The 17,447-nt window shown below is 39.5% G+C and overlaps 1 protein-coding gene across 1 annotated transcript in view; it reads right to left on the minus strand.

Moving 5' to 3' along the window:
• The window catches only part of LOC307164454 (uncharacterized protein), a 31,605-nt gene extending 14,835 nt beyond the window's left edge, over positions 1-16,770 (minus strand). The window contains exon 1 of the mRNA XM_079881317.1: positions 16,414-16,770. The gene's annotated coding sequence lies outside the window, so the exon portion shown is untranslated. The remainder of the gene's footprint in view (positions 1-16,413) is intronic.
• Between the last annotated feature and the right edge of the window lie 677 nt (positions 16,771-17,447).

Here is a 17,447-nt window from a genome sequence, read left to right on the forward strand (position 1 = left end):
ATCAAAAGAAACTACATAGCATGGTGCTTTTCTTATATCATTGATCCGTTGCTCTTTGAAATAAGGACCCAAGCCAAAACATATAAGGTAAGCTGCTTTTGTTGCGCCACATGAAAACTTCTTGGCAATCTCACTGTCTGGGAACATCTGACCAAAAATGGCTGAGATATCAGAGCTGGAGTTGAATGAGTAGTGTGACATCACCATCTTAATCACCCAGCGAATCTCTGCTTCTAACACAGCTTGGCTTGAAAAGAATGCTAAGCTGCCCTGTGTTTCTAAACTTGTTCTCTGTCCACTTGTACTAGCTAATTGTAATGCTGTACATTCATTACTGGCACTTTCCTCATGTACACTGGCTGTTGGTAGCTCTCTGTTTGTTGGACAGCTACTTCCCTCTCCTGTGTCTGTTGAAGTCTTCCTCATGAAATCTGTCATTTTTCTTTCACTGTTTAACTGTCCAGAAACCTTGACATGGCCTTGTCCCCGTGCATGACTCCTGATTGCTGAGACTCCCATGTTACCAATATCAAAAGACTTCCTGCAGAGCTTGCAATATGCCCTATGCACATCTCCAGACACTTCTCCTAGCCAGTCCCTGAACTGGGGGTTTTCCTTCCACTCAGTTTTGAATTTGCACTGTCTTCCTGACATCGTCACTAACTCCTGCCTATAAAGGACAACACCACAAATTTGAAAGTCTAATACTGCTTATATTTACTGTTTACTCAATAAATTAGGCCTACTTTTTATACCTTAGCTTTTTCATATCTTTCATATTCTATGTATTATACTTACTGTACTCAACACATTACTGCTTATTTCACATAGTTAGATGCTAAACTGCATTTTGTTGTTCCCAGTGGTGGAGCGTCAGGGCCAGCAAGGCCTTCTCTGCTGGCCTAAACACTATCAGAATCACTGTCTTGCATTGATGTCATTTATTTTATTTATTTTTCCTGTGAATGTGTATTAAATTATTCCCAATAGTCTATTCTCTTAACTTCATAGCTTTTTTCTTGGTCGCGCTGCTTCCAGTAGTGTATGTTTATTTTAGAGCTTTTATCCAATCATATCTCAGTCTCAATGTGTTGCCATGAGCAAATAAATCTGCCTAAAGGCCTTCAGAATCAATCGTGCAGGCGCCTGTTGCTTAAAAATGAATGGGAATGTAACGGTGTTCTTTAACCAATCAGATACTGATATCAGATTTAATCAACCAATCAGATTTCGAGATGGCGACACTGGGGCCATCTAGAAGGCTCAGAATAACGTCAGCCTTTTCACGTCTTTTGATTGGATAGTCAGAACCCGTGCTACAGCTATAGTCAGAGCAAACCGCAAACGGAATCTGTACAATATAAAAACATTTACGTAGCGATTAAATACAGCTTTTTTTTTATTTTACAAACCACAATGGCTGACAGAGGAGAATTCGTTAATTTGGTCGCAGATTTACTAGCAAAGCCATTTTCAAGACGGACTTTTCAAGAAAAGCGGGAAATCATCATGAAAGGTCGGCCAACCCCGAAGCTAGCAGGCCTGTCCCAGCCGGGGAAAGGGTTTACCCGCCGCTTTCATTGCAATAATTACGAGCGGTACCCTTGGCTCACAGCCTCCGAGGAGCACTGCAAATTGTATTGCTGGGAATGCATGTTATTTGCAGTCGATCGACTTGGTGTTTGGAGCCACACTGGGTTTGCAAACTTGAGTTGTCTAACTAAAGCAGCAGCGAGACACCAAACCACGGCCGGACACTTACAAGCAACGGTGCTTTTGAAAACTTTTGGGGAAACTCGAGTGGATCTACAGCTCAATGAACAGATGCGCAGGGAAACGGAGCTCCACAACGAAAAGGTGAAGAAAAACAGGGAAATATTGAAAAGACTGATAGATTGTGTCATATTTTTGGGGAAACAAGAACTTTCGTTTCGGGGACACGATGAAAGCGCTGGGTCCACAAATAGAGGAAATTATTTGGAGCTTCTTTCTTTTCTCGCTGAAAATAACACTGACTTACATTACCACCTGTCCACGAACAAAGTGTTTTGTGGGACGTCAGGCACAATACAGAACGACCTGATTAATGCCATTGCTGAAGTGATGGGAGAAGAGATTAAAAGGGAGATTAAAAAGCACCCTTTGTCGCTGTTATGGTGGACGAGACGACAGACGCGAGTAATGCAGCGCAGCTCGCACTGGTCCTGCATTATGTGACGGACACGGGTGTCAAGGAGCGCTTTGTCAAATTTGAAGATGTCACCAGTGGCAAGCGAGCCGATGACATTGCTGCTCTAATTGTCAGTTTCTTGGAAGAATGCGAATGCCTAGATAAAGTTGTGGCACAGTGTTTTGATGGCGCACCGGTCATGTCATCTGGACTAAATGGGGTGCAGGCTAAAGTCAAGGAGAGGGCACCTATGGCCTTATTCATACACTGCTATGCACATCGACTGAATTTAGTACTGACTCAAGGGGCCTCGAAGCTAAAGGAATGCAAGATATTTTTTGCCCACCTAAATGGCCTAGCTGCATTTTTCTCCAGATCCCCTAAGCGCACGCAACTACTGGATGAAATATGCCAGCGGCGTCTTCCTCGTGTGGCACCAACACGGTGGCAATACACATCAAGATTGGTCAGTACAGTTTTTGAAAAGAGAGTTGCCCTAAAGGAGCTGTTTGACCACATACTGGAACATCATGATGAGTATGACGAGGACTCTGTGCGATGTGCTGATGCATTTAATGCACGTCTGGATGATTTTGAGTTTTGTTTTTTGCTTCACACATTTAATGGGATTTTTGAGTATTCAGATGTGCTTTTTGCAATACTACAGAGCAAAACATTGGATGTACAATTCTGTCTGGCAAGGGTGAATGAGTTTTGTGACACCATTGAGCGAGAGAGGGGCCAATTTGGTCAGATCTATGAAGCCACTGCGCGCATCGCAGGCGCTCCGAGCGCACGGAGAGGGCCAGCACAAGGAGACCTTCGTGCACACTACCACCAACTCCACAGCACTGTTCTGGACAACATTCTTTGCCAGATATGAAATCGATTTCAAGACCACGAAAAATTAATGTTTCTCTCCCTCCTCGACCCCCAGCAGTTTCAGACATACCGGAAAAAATTCCCGCAGGCAGCCTTCACCAGCTTGACACAGAGTCACGGAACACTGTTCGATCTGTCCCGGCTAAAAACAGAACTGACTGTAACGTATGCCATGACAGACTTTGAAGGCAAAAGTCCAGCTGATCTCCTTCATTTCCTTCAGCAGAAAAATCTGTGTGAGAGCATGGGGCAGCTACACACATTGGCATGTTTGGCGCTGACTGTCCCTGTGTCCACTGCTTCTGTCGAGCGGACATTCTCAGCCCTAAAGAGAATTAAAACGTATGCCAGAAATAAGACTGGACAGACTCGACTTTCAGCATTAGCCTCCATGGCGATAGAAAGGGAATTATTGTTGGATCTGAAACGTACAAATAACCTGTACAACAGTGTAATTGAAGTCTTCTTGAGAAAAGAAAGGAGAATGGATTTTGTGTACAGATAATCAGTTTTGGTGAGTAGGCTATAATGCATTTTATTTAGCCTACATTTGTTTATACAGCGAGTCAACTTTGGCTAACTTGGGTCCCGTTTTTGCCCCATTTTTTTCTGTGCTGAATATGATTTCTTTTTTATTGTGATTTTATTATCGAAAAATATATATTTTTTATTTTCATAAATTATTTTTTTAAAAACATTTTCATATTATCAAAATAGATTTTTTTTTTTAAATAAATGTGGGTTTATTTTTTTATTTTATTTTTTTTATTATTGATTGACTGACAGATTTGTTTGTTTATTTAATTTTTATAAACTGCCTGGGTATGTTGGGGGGAAAGATGTTTTTTTTTTTTTGGAAAACTTTGTAAATATTTTTTTTTAATGAAAAATACTTTGTATATATCACCTGAAAGAAATGTACTATATTTTTATTGTTCAAAAGAAACATTTGGTAAACTTTTGTAAGAACAATTTATGCTTTTGCGTTTTCTTTAGTAGAATTTGCACAAAAACACACACTTTGCCTTCATTTAAAATGTAATTGAATTTAATTTAAAACAATTCCGTGGTCGGAGAACTCAAACGGTAGCTACTAAAAAATGTACGGAAAACCGAGAGCAGATGCTTCTGCTAGAGATGATTGTATGTGGTGCTGCTGTGGCTGCTTGATGGTTGCATAGCAACGACAGACGCCATGGGAGCGCAAGCGCTTAGACGCGCTTTTTAAAGAGAGCGATGGTAAATGATGGTAGGCTATTAAGAGGTGGATTAATTCGGGTAGGACACCACTGAAGGCCTAAGTGTGAAATGCACGCCCCGCCACTGGTTGTTCCAGTACTGGTCATTTTAGGTTAGCCCAGTCATCCGGAAACAAGATTCAGGGTAGATGACTAGACTAATATCTCTCGCTAGCACAACAATCATACTGAACCTGAAAAATATTTATTTCTAACTCTCAGAGATAAGTAGTACTTATTGTTTGCTAGCTACCTTTTAGTCTGGCTTTTATGTAGCATTACTATGATAAATTTATGGTTACCACTTAAAATAATTTTATTTATTAATTCAGCCATGTTGAATTCAATTAATTTACGTTAACAACTGTGTTCAAATGAAACATGCAAGTCTTCAGTTCTAAGGCCGTACCGGAAATCTAAGGTTACACATCTTCTATAGCCTACAGAATTCACACCCTATACAAATACCACAGCTGTACAATTGTCACACCCTATACTAAATTTACCCTATACAGCCTACTCATCTGGATTGAAGCAGCAAACATTCAGTGTAAAAGAAAAAAAATGACATAACATTATTTAATATTTGAATCACAGCTTATAGTGTTTTGACATCGACAACCACAACCAAAAAGTGCATTTTACCTCAAACTTGCGACTAGTTAACTTTCTAAAGAAGGCGCAATCGCTTCTCTGGTCGACAGTAACACACTGACAAAATTATATTCATAATTTAAAATATTTTTATACCACTTTTTAATGTGTGATTGTGTAAAGGTGTTCACGAGATAAAGATACCAACCTTTCGCGAACTTGCTTTTAACGTCGAACCACTCGTTCTCATGGAGACGCGGTGTGCACGGAGGGGAGGGGCTGTGTGTGTGTGTATGTGTGTGTGTGTGTGTGCGCGCGCGCGCATGTGAGAGACGTATGAGTGACAGAGAGACGGAGGGAGAGCAGGGAAAGGAAATGCAGCTGAACGAATATGCTGCGTGTTTTAAATTGCGTTAAAAATGAAAGACCTTGACAAAGACGAAAACTAAGGACATTTACTCTATAATTCAGAACTCACATGATGTCCGTAGTTTTGAGGGGCAAGTCCTAGCAGCGTACTGAGATGTCAAATTGCGTTTGTGTCACGTGGGGCGCTGTGCTGGCTACATGCAGAAATGAAAGCAGACAAGCGCTCCAGCCCAATATTACCCGTTGAACGCAGCTGAAAACAGACATTCATGCGTAAAATGTTTAACCCGTTTGCGTTCATCCACAAGGAGGGAAAATTATTTTCCAGTACAACGCAAACGTTTCCAGGACATTTGACTTTTTTCCCCATTTTCCATGTGTTTTCCAGGACTGGAAAATTTGTCTTTCATTTTCCAGGTTTTCCAGGTTTTCCAGGACGCGTGGGAACCCTGATCATCATTCATTCACACAGAGACGCAATTTAAATTTAAACTCTTTTTGCAAGCTGTGATAAACAGCGCGCATCTCTGCGGCTGCCGTTCATTCATTCACAGAAACGCGATTAACTTGAGAAGGAAAAAAAACTTACTACATATTCGGATCCTCTCTCCTGCAATACCCGCACTCTGAGGTAGATTTTCCATTATTATTATTCCTCACAGCGCTGCCAGATGGTGTAAACACGTAGGCTACAATGATATGATTAAACTTGTGTTTTCTCGAGCTGATATGGGGGCGTTCACAGGTTTGCTTGGATTGCCTCAGTAATTTGCGTTTGAATAGCACGCGCTCTCCGTGGGCGGAGTCACATTACATTTGAATTAGCTCTAATTAGCTCGACTGGAATCGCTCTCTTTTAATACAGATTTCACAAGATGAGAATATTTGTTTTTTTATATAAATTACCTCATTTAAAAGAAGAGAATTCAAGCTTCATGCCTGTGTGTCTGTATGCCTGTTTGACTGAGTATTCGCTGAGTTACAGTTCATTTTCAGACGCGTTTCAGAATGGTCTTCACTGACAGAGAGAAGGCAGAACTCACATCACGTTTATTTTTCTTTATTTGGCAAAAAGCACAACACTTTGTTTTTATTGAGTATACACAAAAATAATACACATTTAACAGAATCGATTGATGTATGAAACTTGCTTGTAATATCAAAGTCAACAGAGCAAAATTAATTTCTTTTGAACTGAACTGAAAAAAAAGCGAGCCTATCGCGCCGGCGCGATTGTCGACCTCAGGGGGTTAAACTGAAAAATGTTACACTTTTATCCACTTTTATGAGCTCATTTCAAATTTGATGCCTGCTACAGGTTTTAAAAAAAGGTTGGGACAGGGGGCAACAAATGGCTGAAAAAGCAAGACATTTTGAAAAGATTCAGCAGGGAGAACATCTAGCAACTAATGAAGTTAATTGATATCAGGTCAGTAACATGATTGGCTATAAAAGGGATGTCTTCGAGAGACAGAGTAAAGATGGACAGAGGCTCTACAATCTGTGAAAGAGTGCGTTAAAAGATTGTGGAATACTTTAAAGGGGTGGTAAAATGCCATTTTCACAAGATGTAAAATAAATCTCTGATGTCCCCAGAGTGTGTGTGTGTGTGTGTGTGAAGTTTTAGCACAAAATACCCCACAGATATTTTTAAATAGTATGTTAAAGTTGTCACTTTTTGAGGGTTTGCAAAAACACACCGTTTTGTGCCTGGCCCCTTAAATGCAAATAAGCTGCTGCAGAGGGCTTAATGCATTTGTTAAAATGTAGCTAAAATCAATTGTGTGGAACCACTTACGATAATTTTTTTTTTGTAAATTCAATGATTTCAGTAAATTCATTGAATTTACTAAATGTTTTTATCGTAAGTGGTTCCACACAATTGATTTTAGCTACATTTTAACAAATGCATTACGTTGAACTTAGTTCAACGTAATGCATTTGTTTAAATGTAGCTAAAATTAATAATGTGGAACCAATTAACATAAATTTTTTTAGCAAATTCAACTAAGTCAATGAATCATTTTTTTCAGTGTATTCTTGATCATGTACTGAAGCCCACACAAACTCTTGATCATTTTGTAACAACTTTCTCATATGGGTGGTTTTGGCTGACAGATTAGGCAGAAATTTTCCAAGAAAATTCACCATTCCCAAGACCCGCAGAATTCGCTTCTTGTCACTAGGTGGAGGCATAACAAGGAGGGCTTGCACTTTTGCTGGGTGTGACTCCACACATTTTGCAGGCAGCTTGTCACCTAAAAGTTTTATCTCTGTGACTCCAAATTTACACTTTTTCTGATTGAGCTTTAAATCATGTGCTTGAACTCTTTCCATCACTTTTACTAGTTGCTGATTATGTTGTTGAAGGGTGGACCCCACACCACAATATCATTGATATATACACAAACACCCTCTAGACCTTCAATAAAGGTTCCCATGGCTCGATGACTAATCTCAGGAGCTGATTTGATTGATTCCAAATGGAAGTCGAAGAAAACAATATCTTCCAAAGGGAGTATTAAATGTACAAAACTTGCTACTCTCAGAATCCAATCGGATCTGCCAGGACCCTTGAGATGCATCTAATTTACTAAAAAACTTAGCACCCGACTTTTCACTAATGATCTCTTCACGGGTGGGTAATGTTCTCTTTTGATGCTATCAGTAGCCCCGTTTACATGTAGCATTGTATTCCGATTATAACCAGTTTAAAAGTCCAATCAGAATGAAAATGCTCCATGTCAACACCTCAATCAGAATAAAAATGCTCAAACCGATTGAAATTTCAGTCGGATTGAAGGGGGTGGAATAAACCTTTTCATGAACCGATCAAACGAAACATTACACCATGTAAACGAGCTGATCCGGTTACTTTTAGTGTACATCTTTCTGCGCATGCCTGGTTTTGCGCCAGATAATTCTGTCAGCCTTCTGTTTGTGATCCGTTGTGGATTCTGATCACCGTATAAGGTAGGAATATTTATACCCGATACAAAAAACTATGCGTGCTAACCATTACCATAGTAAACAAGGTAAATATGAACACTTGAAGGAATCAGACAAATCATTAGTTATCTTAATCCTGTTTTTATTTTATCTCTTTATACTGGACTATCCTCTTTTAAATATAACTGTATCCTCCTGGGAGAGAGTGCTAAAGCTCCTCAGGTCAAATTTCTGGTGGCATATTTGTAGAAATTATCATTCTTTCTAAATGTGATGTAAATGTCCTGTAACTAGGCTACCAAATAAACAGAAACAGACGCGACTGGATAATTGTGTGTCTGTCCTCTTTCTTTTGTGAACGTTCACAAACGTCATAAACGCTAAACCACTTTATTTCTGTGTGACTAATGTGCAATTTTGACACAAATTAATTCATTATGATCAATGTATCGCTTTTTATTGTAAACCTGTGGTGAAACATCTATTCTTGGGTTTTAAATATTCAATTAAACAACAAAAATGCCGGCAAACGGTCGCTCTTGTTTTGCGATCACGCTGTTTCAAGTGATTTCTTTCTGATTCGTTTTCTGATAAAACTTCCATTTTATTGGTGAAATGATGGGTTAGTGTGACGTTGTTCCAGAGAGGCGTGTTACGGGCGTGTTTTAGTGAAGCACTGTGGAGCTTCTGGCCCGACAGTGGAAACGCAGTAGATTTTGGGCAAGGTCCGAACGTTACTGGCCCGAGGCTATTAGCCTGACAAGGCCCGTTGAAAGCCCTGGCTCGCACTGGCCCGACATTGGAAACGCGGTTAATGCCTAATGTACAACTAACGCGACGATTAAGTGATGCACCATTTTGACAGGATTGAAAACGTGGGAAATAATGAGCTTCCAGATCCGGCAGACAAGCTGTGTGCGAGTCTGCAATGATCAGTCTGCATTTTTAAACCAGCTAATTTTAGGCTCATATTCAGAATGTCCTTCTCGTATAACGCCAATGACCGCACAAATGGGCTTCCTTTGTGAAATATAGTAGCAGACCACCTTTTTTAAATAACAGTTTAAAAAAGATGGTCTGTTATAGTCAGTCAGACAGACAGACAGACAGACAGATAGATAGATAGATAGATAGATAGATAGATAGATAGATAGATAGATAGATAGATAGATAGATCTTGAAGTGTAAAGCTTGTTCTCATACACATATATGGCCTATTTATGAATGAAATTCATGCATTTATTTGTCATTTAAACTGATGCAAACAGGGAAAGAGAGTAGATCAGACTTATTATCCTGTCGCCCCCTCTAGTGGACAGCATTAGGTATTACGGCCTTCATTGCTCAGATAACGCAAGTCAATGGATTTTTTGGGGGAAAGTCAGCCTGACCAGTTACTAGTTAGAAAAGATATAAGCGAGTCAGACCAGTCTGAAGGTCTGAGCTGAGTTTGGTGATGAATTTAAGTTCTAGGCGGAGTCAATTTCTCATAACATTAATAGGCTACATAATAATAATGTTTAAATATATGCTGGCTTTTTCAAGCCAACATAATAAAGAAAAATCAGAGAAACTCGACCAATTCAGTATGTAATAAAATTGTATTAGTTAATAAAAACGGTATCCCGTGCTCTTCAACCAACATGACTTTAATTAATCCCAAACCTGGTAATTTTGTCAGTAATGTACGTTTACTTCTAGCTTCTCTCTTTTCTGTCTCTTTCTTTTCATGTGAACTGAGGCTATACATTCATAATGGCTATACATACATTCATAAATATAATCTTTATTTCTATTCAATTTTCAAAATTATTTATAGGTCACACACGCCTACCGGCCTTTTGATGTAAATAAAAGACTAGAGTGGTAAATGTTACGGACATATTACCGTTCAGCCAATCATTGATTTTTATTTCCACTTCCCTTTTATCTAAAGAGATGGAACTATTTGCACTGTATTTATCAATGGGAAATACAGTAGGCTATATCATGCTAAAATAATCTGTCATAGGCTACGTGGCTCACATTAATTGGGTCGCTTGCGGCACGAATTAGCAACAATATTCTGCTTCATATTGTTAACAGTGAGTGTTTTTTTTCAGACATTATTTTATTATAGTGTATGATTTGTCCGTACCGCACTCGTACTACTGACTCTGCCCGACAGAAAAAAAAAGCTTGTAGCTTACTGAAGGCGGAGCGTTTTGACCAATCAGATGAAAGGGGCGTTTCAGCGCCGCCCACGTGTGCAAATGAAATATCGAACCCATAAACCTCAAACGAAAAATTAAAAATCGACCCAAAATCTCATTTTTCGTTTTTTAAACTAAACTAAAAAACGAATAAACGAGCTTGTTTTCATTTCTCATTATTCCATTCCAAACAGGAAATGAAATGATCAAAAAGTACACGGACCGAATTAATGCCTTCCGGTTACACTGAAATGCCTTCCTTTTACAATGAAAAATGCCTTCCCGTTACACTGAAATGCCTTCCGTTTGCACTGAAAAGTTCACGCACATCAACATATGAAATCACTCGCATATACACAACTAAAGCACACATCCACGTTTTATTTTGTATGTATGCGCGAGTGTTTTATGGATGTGTATGCGCACTTCGAGTTTATATGTATGTGCGAGTGTTTATAGGTGTGTCTGCGTGCATCGAGTGTATATGTATGTGCGAGTGTTTGTTTAGGTGCATGGAAGTTAATATGTAGCCTATGTGCGAGTGTTTATAGGTGTATGCGTGCGTCAAGTGTATGCAAGTTATTCACAAGTGTATATGCATTCATTACTAACATAATATGTATTGGTATGGATTTCATATTAGTGTGCACGTGTATTTCATATATGTATTTTGAACATCCAATAGTAGGGCCTATACATGTATATGCACGTGTGTTATGTAGGCATTGCCCAGACAGCAAGCCAACATTGAATAAACATTGTTTTTCCATCTGAATCATCATTATGGTTGATGTTGAAATTTCAATGCAAAATAAATGTTGAATCACCATTACCATATCGATGAAAACCTGATGTTATTAATGTTGATGGCAACAATATTGGAACAACATTGATCTATAGTTATCTTTATGATTGATTAAGCATTGCTATTTGGTTTACCGGGCGATCGCTGATTGTGTTGAAAAGTCATTGATTTATAGTTGACCGGGAAACGACGCTGTTGTTGAAGAGTCATCGCATAGTTGACCGGGAAATATGATTGAAAATGCATCGATATAGTTGACGATTTTTGTTTGACCGGGAGATCAACAACACCAACGTAGGCTACTGCACCGAACACAGCTCATTTCTGGACCTTGGCACAAGCGTACAGGTAAGCTTGCTTAATGTTCGATATGAATGAATTGTACCAAATCAAATACTGTTAGGTTGATCGTTAACATGATGGTTAATGTAGTAACCGACGCCGTGCTGCAGTCACTGAAATAGATTTTTGTTTTACCAATGTGTCAAAATCTGCCAAAAGTGGTTCTCTTCTAGGTTATAAAGTTAGCAAAACCTCACTGGTCCAGGCTATTTTTGTGACAGCTAGCTCAAAATGCATGTCTGTACCCATTGCTAGTGTCGTGAAATCTATTAACACAGCACCGCTAAGTTATTTCTTCTGACCGCCGGAGAACACCGGCGGAACCAACGCTAGCATTTGCTCTATCTAGCGCTATACCCACATGACCGCGGCGGGCCAGAATTACACAAAAGACATGGTTTACCTTTACTTTACTCAATGCAGAACTGTCTCGAGTTGTAACGTTAACTGGAAATGCTGATTAGACCATCTCGTCGTAATAGCCTACAAATCCAAAATATGAATAATCCTCGAGCAGGGCTGCGATATGCGTGCGATACAGTTTTGTAACTCCATTGTGTTTGTTTTCAGAGATGATAACAGTCGTTTTATACTAGTGCTTATGCGATATCATGATTTTTGATGATCTTCTGCACCTTTTCTGAGCGCGGGGAAGCGCGCGCGCCACGCGCGCACTGTTATTGACAGCGCCTGACAACCAGGCCTGGCGGCGTCAAGGGGGGGCTTAGCCCCACTACATACTTAATTTAGAAACAATTAAAATGCCTCGTTAATTTTAAAGACATAGCCTTATTATTAGCCTGTGTTTTTGCGGTGAGATTTATGCATGCACCCAGTATTTAAGCAGAAATTAATGTGCAATTTAGTCAACCAGAAAAATCTTTTGTCTATGGTAACTCTAATCAATACATTTGCTATTTAATTAGTTATACGTATCCAGTTATTTATATTTAATTTGTTGAGTTAACAATTAGTTCTGATTTAATAAAATAATAAACATGATTTTTTACTATTCTAGATGCCTCAACGTCTTACAACGGCAAACACTATGACTTCGCTCAAGCTGTACAGAAGTGGCTGCGCTACGCCCCAGACCGAGCGGGAGGAGCTGGAAGACGGAAGACAGACGCAGCAGGACTTAGCACGTTAAAAGAAAAAGAAAAAATGAAATAATACAATAAAAATGATTGTTTAATTTTTAAAGAATGCGTGGGGTGTCATTTGTGCTAGTCTAGGTTATAGCCTAAAGGTATAGTTTCTATTTTCTATATTTTGCTAGCCCATCCTAAAGCAGGATTATAGCCTAATAATAATGTTTTTAATATTATATTAAAATTACAGACCTTCAGATTAAACCTGTGGTATATTAAAACACCATTGAAGTTTTGTTGATATGCTGGGATTTCAACATTGTTTCAATATCCATTGTAATCGAAATACCATTGAAATTCTGTTGATCTCTACCCAGCAAACAGGGGACGTCCCCCGGACGTTTCGAACGTCCCCTTAGGTCCGCATTAGGTCCGCTTTGTAACGTTCCCGAGCGGACGTTCGGAGGACGTCCGCATTTGGTCCGCTTTGTAACGTTCCCGAACGGACCCTCGGGGGACGTCCGCATTTGGTCCGCTTTGTAACGTTCCCGAACGGACCCTCGGGGGACGTCCGCATTTGGTCCGCTTTTTAACGTTCCCGAGCGGACCTTCGGGGGACGTCCGCATCTGGTCCGCTTTGTAACGTTCCCGAGCGGACCCTCGGGGGACGTCCGCATTTGGTCCGCTTTGTAACGTTCCCGAACGGACCTTCGGGGGACGTCCGCATCTGGTCCGCTTTGTAATGCCTGGTTCAGACTACACGATTTTAGCCCGATTTTGGCACGATCCGTTTGACGTAGGGTGTCGTGGGGATTCGCAAACGACAACGGGCGTCGGGACGCAAGATTCGATCGTTTCATCTCGTATAGTGTGTCATAGTGGGCGACAACCTACGTCGCGTCTGCGATGCTTCACGACATCACGACAGAAAGACTAGCATGTTTAATTTTTTAACGGTCCTCCACGACGACGGCGCGCGAGTGAGTGAGGGAGAGTGAGTGAGAGTCTGTGTTCGCGAGTGAGTGAGTGAGTGTGTGTGTGACTGTGTGTGTGTGTGAGTGAGAGAGAGAGAGAGAGAGAGAGAGAGAGAGTGCGAGTGTGTGTGTGTGTGTGTGTGTGTGTGTGCGCGCGAGTGAGTTAGTGTATGTGCGAGTGAGTGAGTGAGCGTGTGAGTGCGTGTAGACTATGTGAGTGAGCCTGTGTATATGTGCGAGTGAATGAGACGGCTCGCGATGACTGGTCGGAAAGCAACGTGTAGTCTGACATGTTTCTTGTCCACGACATGACAAGATTTTTAGGAGTCAAAATCGTGTAATCTGACACAGTGACTATCGTAACAGACAAAAAAATCGTGTAATCTGAACCAGGCATAACGTTCTCTGATGGACGTTCTGAGGACATTTGTCCGTGCCAGTTTGCGAACGTCTCTCACATGCCATTTCCATGACAACACAATCCAGTCGCCCATGCCTTTGATTTGTATCATTAGACCGGACATCTTGCAATGATTAAACTAAAATATAAACCCATATTGGATTTAAAAGGGGAATTTTTTATCCATTAAATTAACTGTGATAATGGATTTTATCTAAAAAACATGGTTTTTGTTTTGCAGATTGACGTTATAGTTTTATAACTGAAAATAAACTATAGTAAAAATATTATTTAAATTAATTGTAAAATTAAGTTAGTGTTAAAAATGTTAGTGTTTTAATTGTAATGTTAAGATAATAACTTTCATGTTACTTATAACTTATATCACTAATTAAAGATGTAATCAAATCACGAGTCTGTTTTCAGCCAATATAATTTAAACATCAAAAACATGAGAATTGATTCAATTTATTATTCCGCATGAAGAAAATAAGGTTGAATCTTAGGAGCTCTAAAATAATGCATCGACTTCACATGAATGCAGCCAAGGAAAATGCGAAGAATGGAAAAGCACATGCTGGAAAGATAGTGGAAAATAACACAGGTAAGACAAATGTATCCTAATTTAGGCTACCTAAAAATGTTGGTCAGGGCGATCGAAGGACTGGTTTTATTCAAAATAAGTTATTTTAGAAAAATATTATTCTAATTATTGCACTTAAGACTGATTGCACATTGCATTTCAAATAACAAAAAAAAGTGTCATATAGCTACACACTATAATTTTGGCAGAATATAACACACCAGCAAGTTACGATCAAATGCACCTAAGCGAGTGACGTCATTCATTATGCCACGCAGCATGTATCCATGTATCCATGGCAACGCTCAGCTGCGTAGTGACAGTTAACGGTCCTCCTCAGACGCGGCCTTGTGTTTTCCCTTTCGTCTGTCTAAAAGGTATTTTTAATTTTTAGATTAGTATACATTAGTTATCCTAACCACTATACATCATTACATATTATGAAAATGTGACTTTTTAAAACGTTTGCTGAAGTTGTCCGCCATGTACCACTGCTAACCGTTAAGTTATGCTAACACTAACGTTAGCTGCTAAATGTTGCTGAAATGAGACGACGTTATATTTCACATATTCATATATAGACATGTAAAATCATAACACTACTGAATGTGTTAATTTTGTTGTTTTAGATGCCAGGGGGAAGAATTGCCAACGGACTAACCCCACAGCTGACCGACCGAGACACACACACACACACACACACACACACACGGAAAGAGCACAACACCTTTACAATTGTTCAAATAAATACTTTGTTCCTTAACGTGTCTGTTTTCTTTGGTTAGCCAGAAGTAAAATAAAATGATAAAAGGATGTTAAAAGGACTTCTAATGAACGTTCTGTAAAGGTCCCCGAATGTTTTCCAAACGTCCCACGAAGGTCCCTCGGGACGTCGCACGACGGTCCTGCAAACGTCCTGCGAAAGTCCCCCGTGACGTCCTGCGAACGTCCCCCGCGACGTCCTGCTAACGTTTAAAGAACCCTACACGAAAACGTCCAGAGGACGTTCGCGGAGGACGTTCAGGGACGTTCTAGGGACGTCTTTTTGTTAGCTGGGTAGGTATGATTTAAACGTTGTTTCAATGATAATAGAGGGTGCAACATGATGAAGAATCAACATCAGAGTTCGACGTTGATTCAATGATTTTATCGTTGACAGTGGGATGTTGATTTAACATCGTTTCAATTACTATTTGCTATCTGGGTGATAAGCTAAGTTTGATTTAAATCCTACGTGGCGCCTCATAACATGCACTTTATTTTCCCTCTTCATGTCTTTCGAAAAACACATTTTTGCAAAGTGGTTCGGACCATTACACTTCTAACAAATTTTACCGAAAGCTGGGCACTGTGACTGTCTGAACTTATGTTTGGTCCCACAACGCATTGCAAGATAATTTTTCAATGTCATTATCTCTGAAACTTTTTGAATTACCTCTTTTCTTGTCTCTGAATGAAATAGCATCTACTGCTGCGCTCTGAAATGACATCACTGACGAATTATCTCCAACAAACTGCTTCACTTGTTGTCTTGCTACTTCACTTGATTGGCACAATTTAACAGCATAATCCAAGGTGAGTTGTGATTCTCGCAACAATCTTTCTCTCAGTTTTTTCTCACAGATACTAAACACAATCTGATCACGAATCATTGAATCTCTCAATTCAATAAAATTACAAGTCTTTACAAGTCAAGCCTTTATCTTGAGATCTGTCAGAAAGTAATCAAAAGCCTCTCCTTCATGCTGCACTCGCATTCTGAATACATATCATTCATGTCTCGTTCCTTCTTGACAAACAATGAGCATAACATTTTTCCAGTACCTTATCCAGTTTCTTCTTATCTGCCTCTTCCTCAAAATTAAAGGTGTTATCAGCTACTGCAATAGTAAGTAATAGGGCAATCTTTCTTTCATCCACAGCAGCTCCTCGTCCAATAGCGACAACATACAACTCGAACTGCTGTTTGAAAGTCCTACAATTTGCGTCAACATTTCCACACAACTTCAGTGACCCCGGTGGTTTAATGGCTTCCATTGCGCCTTTCTGACCCCACTCCTGGTACCATGTTTTGTTCAAGAAACAACAAATAAAGATAAGAGGAATAGCTGGTACTTTATTCCATGTGAAACACAAAGCATATCTCCATTACAACAACTCTTCCTCTTCTTCTTCTTCTTCTTCATTTGGTGTTTTATGGCGGTTGGCAAACCAACTTTCGGTGCATTACCGCCACCAACTGGACTGGAGTGTGAAGCACTAAAAACAATAATCAACTAAAAAAAAAAAAAAAAAAATTATTATCCCCTATACTTCAAATTCTCCAATCTACTCCTATTGCTTTGAGATACTTCATTATCGCACTATATATTTTTACTTGTTCTACTTGCTTTCCCAATAGACTTTCCATACTGAATACTACCACACCCACTTTTCTTACTATCCTCTTAAGTACTAACCTTTCTTTTCCATATTTTAAACATTTTATTAAAACATGTTCTATTGTTTCTGCCTGATCACAATAATTTCATTTCCCCGTATCATGTTTTCCTATCTTAAGCAAGGAATGATTTAATTGTGTGTGCCCTATTCTAATACGAGAAACAATCGTATTCTCTTTCCTATTCCTAAAAACACCTCTTCCATTTCCTACTTGCTTCTGAATACTATAAAATTGTCTTTCCTTGACCTCATTATTCCATAGTTCTTGCCATTTATTGTTAATTAATTCTTTTATTTTAATTTTAACTTCATTTTTGCTCAACATCACTTGCACATTTATCTCATTATGTTTTACTGCTTGCTTTGCTAGTCTATCTACCACTTTATTGGCCTCCAGTCCCACATGAGCAGGAACC

This window comes from Squalius cephalus, assembly GCF_949319135.1.
Source record: "Squalius cephalus genome assembly, chromosome: 1".
Taxonomy (NCBI): Eukaryota; Metazoa; Chordata; class Actinopteri; order Cypriniformes; family Leuciscidae; genus Squalius; species Squalius cephalus.